Source organism: Protopterus annectens, chromosome 16.part0 (assembly GCF_019279795.1).
Source record: "Protopterus annectens isolate FY-2018-M chromosome 16.part0, PAN1.0, whole genome shotgun sequence".
Lineage (NCBI taxonomy): Eukaryota > Metazoa > Chordata > Ceratodontiformes > Protopteridae > Protopterus > Protopterus annectens.
The window spans coordinates 704,880,351-704,887,027 of record NC_056750.1 but is presented as its reverse complement, the minus strand read 5'-3'; positions in this window follow the sequence as shown (position 1 = coordinate 704,887,027).

Below are 6,677 nucleotides of genomic sequence, written 5' to 3'. Positions count from 1 at the left end.
GAAATCCGGGATCAGGTCTAAGGTCCACGGATCGTCCACCGCATGCTTTTTCAGGTAAGGAAACCATATCTGACGAGGCCAGTATGGGGCAATCAGAATCATTGAAGACCTTAGCTGAGAAGCTTTTGAATGACTTTGGGAAGGAGTGGGATTGGAGGAAAAGCATAAAGCAACCCTGTTGGCCAGGGTTGAGCTAGAGCATCCATGGCCGGTACTTCCTGATGTGGAATCAAGGAGAAGAACCTTTGGCACTTGGTGTTTTGTGGAGTCGCAAATAGGTCGCAGCACGGCGTCCCCATCTCTTGAAAACCTGGGCTGCTACTGTGCGGTTTAGAGACCATTCGTGAGGAGAGAATTGTCCTGCTTAATTTGTCCGCCAATACATTTGACTTTCCGGGATGTGGGTCGCTACCAAGAAGCGGTTGGTAGCTACAGCCCATTCCCACACTCTCATGGCCTCTCTGCAAAGGGGATACGATCTGGTCCCTCCTTGTTTGTTCAGATACCAAACCACCGACATGTTGTCTGTGTGGATGGCGATGATACCCTGAGGAAGGAACTTGTGTAAGGCCTGTAGGGATAGAAGTACAGCCCTCATCTCCAACACGTTGATGTGGAGAAGAGCTTCATCCAGCCAGGAGCCCTGAACTAGCCTGCCCAGACAATGCCCCCACCCTATCTGGGAGGCATCTGTCGTCAGGGTAACCGCTGGAGGGGGGAGAACAAAAGGTTTGCCCTGATCTAAGTTGGATGTCTGAAGCCACCAGCGCAGGTCCCTTTTGCATATTTCCGTAATCATGATGTGATGATTGAGGGGGAGATCTTGAAAGGACCATTGAGTTGATAAGAGCCACTGAAGAATCCTCATGTGTAACCTTGCTAGAGGAACTAAAAGTACCGTGGCAGACATTGAGCCTAGAACCTGTAGGACCATCCTGGCTGGGGCTTTGGATCTCGAGATCAGAGCTTGAACTTGGCCCTGTAAGGTTCGGATCCTGTCGGCCGGAAGAAAGACACGCATCAATCTTGAGTCTATCTCTGCTCCTATAAACTTTATGCGCTGAGAGGGCAGCAAGACAGACTTTGACCAATTGAATGTAATCCCCAGGGAAACACCCAGGAGACGGTGGCTTTGAGGTTGTCCATAAGTAGATGCCTGGTGGTGGCAGTCAGGAGCCAGTCGTCGAGATAGGGAAACACTTGGAATCCAAGGCTCCTCAGGTGAGCCGTCACTACTGCCAAACACTTGGTGAACACCCTGGCGGCCGTGGTGAGACCAAAGGGCAGAGCACAAAATTGGTAATGACTGGCTCCCAGGCTGAAGCGCAGATACCTCCTGGACGCCTGATGTATCGGTATGTGATAATAGGCGTCCTTGAGGTCTATGGAGCACATCCAAACATCCTTCTCCAACAACGGAGAATGGATTGCAACGTGACCATTCGGAATTTGGATTTCGTAACGGATAGGTTCAGTCTGCTGAGATCCAATATTGGTCTCAGGTCCCCTGTCTTTTTTGGCACTTAAAAGAACCTGGAGTAATTTCCTGATCCGATTTGGTCTGTGGGGACCGGTTGGATGACTCCTTTTTGTAGCAGCTTTGAAGCTTCTGCGGCTGCTATTTCCCTTTGACTGGGTGGTGGGTCCGGGATTCTCTTGGATGGAGGGGGTGAGTATTTGAATGGGATGGTGTAACCTCCGGCAATTATCGAAGCACCCATCTGTCCTGAGTGATTGACTCCCAGGCTTTTAGGTGCTTGGCAAAGCGACACCCGACTGGCTCCGAGCAGCACAGCCGGGCAATCCCTCATGTCGTGTGGGAGGCTGAAGAGCCACGAAAGGACTCGCGGTCTCCAGAATTGCGGGGCCCTCTGCCGCCTCTGGGACGGCGTCTCCTGAAAAATTTCCCGCCCTCTGCCTCTGGACGGGAATCTTCCTGCTGTTGGGAGAAAAACTTGCGAGATTTCCGAACCACATTTTCCCCTCCTTTGGCCTTGGGGTAAGGCCGAAGGGAGTGGAATAACGGGCCCCTACGGCAGATAACGTTTTCCCTCTTGCTCACAGCGGGTAAGGGTGTCTTTCACCTTGGGTCCAAACAATGAGGACCCATCAAAGGGAGCGTCGTGAAGGAAGACTTGAAGGCCTCCGCAAACTGACACAAGCGGAGCCAGGCCTGTCACGAGAGCCACGCCTGTGCCTGCCGCTCTACCCCCTTCGGCCGCATAGGATATGAGCCTCATGGACGAGTTAGCAATTGACGTCAGGATAGCCAACTGAGAGCTAACGGACTGGGCTAGCTGCTCAGGTAGGTTACCCGAGAGGAGTCTGACAACTCCTTGACCAGATCCCTCTGAAGCCTAGTAAAATGTGCCAAATAATTCAGAGACCTTAAGGTAAAGGCCGCTGAAGTCAGGGTGCGCTTCCCGTACCTATCCATACTCCTAGACTCCTTATTAGGAGGATGGATGGACGTTGAAGCCTCTGCCACGTCCTGCTGTGTAGCAGATGCCACCACCATGGCATCTACAGCCACGCCTTTAGTAAGGAACTCCTTCTCGGGGTCAGCAGATAAGAATTTGTTCGGACGAGAAGGGACTGGTTCCACAGTATCCGGGTGTTCCCACGCCCTCAGACAAACTAAATCCAGAAGCTCGTCGAAGGGCGGAGACACCCAGGAGGCGGAGGGCTGAGCCCCAAAGGCCTTGAGGAGCACTGATTCGTCCGCAGAGGGGTTTGGACATCCAGCCGCCTCGTTGTTTGAGGATCTCTAAGATGTCTGCAAAGGAGACATCATCAGAGGACGACTTAGGGGACCCTCTGCATCATCCATATCCGTGTCCGATGTGATAGACTCGGGGAGTCCACGTGCTTCCTCTTGCACGATCTCTTCCTTGGGGTTCCTCTGGAGATGACTCAAAACCCTCAGGAAGAGGGAACCCCCTATGGGGGTAACCTCAGGCCTCGGGGCTCCGCTGGCCACAGACAGGGGAACTACCAAAGACCCAGTCTCCACGCCCAGGGAAGGTGCTGGTAAAACCGGAGAGATGGCCAAGAGGATTTGGCCAAGGCACTCCTCATGGCTCTGAAAGCCGGACCTCCCGAATCCTGGGAGCGTCCAGTCTCCGGGCCATGATAGTAGACGGAAGTCCCGCAGCGAAGCACCGAGGGAGGCTCGAACCGAAAGCATCGGTCCCAAACATCACCCTCGGGTCCAGCCGAAGAAGTCCGCGTACCAAACTCGGACCCGAGGGCCCGGGTTGGAGTAAGGGTCGGAGCCGACCCTGAGATCTCCACCGGCTCCAAGAGCACCTGCTCGACGGAGCCGAAGCAGTCGGAGGAGGAATAGCAATGGGATGGGTCATGGCCATCGGCTCCGAAGCCAACTGGGTCGGAGCGAAACAAATTTTGGAAGACTGGGGACTGGAAAAGTCTTTGGAGCACCCTGTCTATATCAGAATCCGACATTCTCAAGACCGAGAGGAAACAGAACGGGTTCGAGAAGACCTCTCCCTCGGCCCCAAGGGACTAGGGGACCGGCTCGGCGACTCGATGAGAATCGGCGCCGAGGAAACACACACACCAGATTCCATCGGTGCCGAGGTAGACTTCGCCGAGGAGGAAGTGTCTGAGCGGGTGACCCTTGTCGGCTCCGAGCAGTGGAGCCGAAGGTGACCCGCCTCGATGCCCCAGCAATCGGCTCCGAGGAGTCGATGCTGGAGGCATCGAGGCAGACCGTTCGACCTCGGCTCAAGTCTTTGGAGCCGAAGGAGAGGCCTGCCTAGGTCTCTTGGCAGTCGGATCCGACGGACTGGTCGGAGCCAAGCCCTTTTCTTTTGGCAGGAGTCGGAGCGGAAGACAAGGCTTCTTCAAAAGAGGGTTTAATCAACCCTTTAAGAATTAATTTATTTTTCCTCTCCTGGAGGACCCTAGAGGAAAAAGCGTGACATACGCTACATGACTCCTGCAAGTGCTTAGCCCCTAAACAATAAACACAAAGTAGATGGTCATCAGTAACAGACATCTTAAAAGCACACTTAGTACATTTTTTAAAGCCCGAAGGCCTAGGGGCTTGAGACATAATGTTAGCAATTCCTGACAGGAAATTTAACCACTGTAGAATCGGTTAGACAAAAACCGAAGGCTTACAGAAACTGTGTAAACACAACCTTAGGTGTACAAACCGGGAACTTTAACACAGTAAAAAGTTCAGTTATAGAGTTTAACCGAAAAGGCCCTGGATTGAAAGGGGCGCCAAAACAAACTCTACCCAATCACACACAATAAGTCCAGTACTCAATCGAACACAGCAATAGCAATAGCAAAAGCAATAGCCGTTAAAACGGCTTTTGTGAAATATAAGCACAAAAACTGACAGAAAAAGTAGTAATAAAAGCTACTCAGCCCAGCCAGCTCGAGACCACGTCCTTGCAGTTAAGCGGCAAACGAGATCTGGGGGACTGTTGGTGGTGCATCCTGGGATATAGTAAGCTCAGCCAATAAGAGACTTCGCTCTTTGGCATAAGCGTGCCGAGTCGGAGCCGAGGGATCGGCTCCGAACCCATCATTCAGAATGTAGGCGAGATAGGATCACATAACATCTAGCATATCACTAAAGACCAAAGCTTAGAAAGCAATGACAGACATTTGAGTTTTAGACTTCTTACCCTTCAGAGAGTTAATGCAACTGTAAGACCTCCTGTGATATCACTCTGTAAGTGTGTAAGAGGACTATTTCATCATTGTCCCTATTTGTGGTCCTTTGCCACATATTTCTTTATGGCTTTGTACAACTGACTTGCTAGGAGAGGCTGGGAGGTGTGTATGGGACTCCAACATTGACATCCATGCATGTGTCCTATGACACCGCAGTTTGCTAGTCCCCGACATATACTGCAGTGGGTTTTTTTCACCTAGGGGACTACTGCATATTCTGGGGAAGACAGTATTTTTGGACATTTGTCCTGTTGTCAGTTGTATGCTGCTATCCCAGTAGGCCACACCATTTCCTTGCATACATGCAGTGATACTATAGATATGCTACCAGAACGTACTACTCCATTCATTAGTTGTTAAGAAAAGTGACTTACCTTAGGCCTGCAGCAGTTGTGAGGACAGTGCTTTAGGGCTGACTCTGTCTGATGCATGCAGTACACAGCTTATGTAAGGGTAAGGTACAGATAGTGTGATGTGTGTGGCATACTTTTTACTGTGTGTGTGTGAGAGTAGGAGAGAGGTGTCAGTCCCTGGATACCTAGGGTGCCAGTGTATGTGCTATGTGTTGCCTCTTTGCCAAGGCCAGGGCATACTGGACATGCCTACATCTGCCTACAGGGACAGGCTGAGGTAGTGGTTCCTCTGAGTCCCCATGTGCCTGTGGGAACATTGGCAATAGTGGATGGCTGTGTCCTCTTTCCCTGTGATGTTCCTGCTGCAGCTGTTTCCACAGAATCATATTGTGTAGCATGGCACACAATTTGTGTGCACATGTAGTTGGAAAGTACTGCAGGGCTCCACCAGATATCTCAAGGCAGCAGAACTGTGATTTCAGCAGCCCAAACACATGCTCTACAATGTTCCTAGTTTTTGCATGTGCCTCAATATGGTGTTTTCCAGTGTGTGTGTGTGTGTGTGTGTGTGTGTGTGTGTGTGTGTGTGTGTGTGTGTGTGTGTGTGTGTGTGTGTGTGTGTGTGTGTGTGTGTGTGCATTTTGATGAGTTTCATCATCCAACATTCCAGTGCATAGCCAGAAACCCCACTAGATGGCCATATGAGATGTTCCAGCCAGCAAATGCTTGATACAGCTGCGAGGCATGCCAGATGTGGGAGTCATGATAACTACCAGGGCTGCCAGCACACACATTGATGATAATGCCCTGGGTATTGCACACGACCTGGCAGTTTGACTGATAGCCCTTGCAGTTGACATAGACTTCACCTGGTGGTGCTTTGATGTGGACATGAGTGCAGTCTATGGCACCCAGTATCTCTGGCTAGTGCGCTGCATGGTGGAAGAGATGCATATTGCCGGTCCTCTCCACAGGAGCGCTGGGGAAATAAATGTGCTCTCTGGCATGTCTTAGCATGACATTCAGGAACTGGTGGAGTACCTTGGATGCAGATGCCAGTGAAACCCCAATGACATCCCCAGTAGGTCTTTGGAAACTACCTGTAGCTAGTATTCTTAGGGCTACATATACCTTTGTTTCCACTGGGATAGTTTCCCCTCTGTTGGCTCTGAGGTGATGGTGGCAGAGTTCGTTGAGTTGCTGTAGTATGTCCCTGTCCACCTTGTAGCACTCTATCTCCAGCTCATGTAGCCACTGAAAGGTTACCCTAGGTCTGAACACTCTTCTCCTCCTTAGTCTTTGCCATTTGTCAGCATCATACTCATCACTGCCCTTAGTCTGTAGCTTGTAGAGATGTAACAAAGCAGCTGCAGCCCCTATCATTTTGTCAGTTAAAATTCTCAAGTGTGTACTCCAAAAGTGCAGAGTATGTGAGATAATCAGATTGAAAGGTATCTGCATACTTTATACTGATGTGATGCAGATGCAGCCTGTGTGATTGGCTAACTATGATATATTCCACCTGCCAACTACATTATTAAGGGGTTTGAATGGCCCACTGCGAGTGGCAGAGACCTTATTAGTCATTTATCATTGGCTGCCTTTTGTCTG